The 301-nt window shown below is 57.1% G+C and overlaps 1 protein-coding gene across 2 annotated transcripts in view; it reads right to left on the bottom strand.

Moving 5' to 3' along the window:
• Positions 1-301, bottom strand: part of USP28 (ubiquitin specific peptidase 28) — a 20771-nt gene that overhangs the window by 10618 nt on the left and 9852 nt on the right. The window lies entirely within an intron of this gene.

The raw sequence follows: 301 nt of genomic DNA, 5'->3' as shown, positions 1-301 counted from the left end.
AGGGAAAGGTGGGCTCAGGAGCCCGGGGTTTTCCCCTGAGGCACCCAAGCAGATGGTGAAAAGTCCCTCTTTTAGTGAGGTAGGGTTTTAATAAGCTCCCAGTGCAACAACCGCTCCCCTGAGCAGGGCTCCACGCACAGTGGAAGAAAGGCAGCAGAAGACAGAACCCCGCAATGGTGACGAATTCTCCCCACAGCAACCACGGCCTCTCTCCCCCGCTCCACCCGTGCACACTGAGAGAACAAGAGAGCCAGGGGCTGCACCCAACCCCTTTTTCCAAGTCCAAATCTCTTGGCATCTC

Source organism: Corvus brachyrhynchos, unplaced genomic scaffold, assembly GCF_000691975.1.
Source record: "Corvus brachyrhynchos isolate BGI_N302 unplaced genomic scaffold, ASM69197v1 scaffold46, whole genome shotgun sequence".
Taxonomy (NCBI): domain Eukaryota; kingdom Metazoa; phylum Chordata; class Aves; order Passeriformes; family Corvidae; genus Corvus; species Corvus brachyrhynchos.
This window is presented reverse-complemented; position numbering and strand designations above follow the sequence as displayed.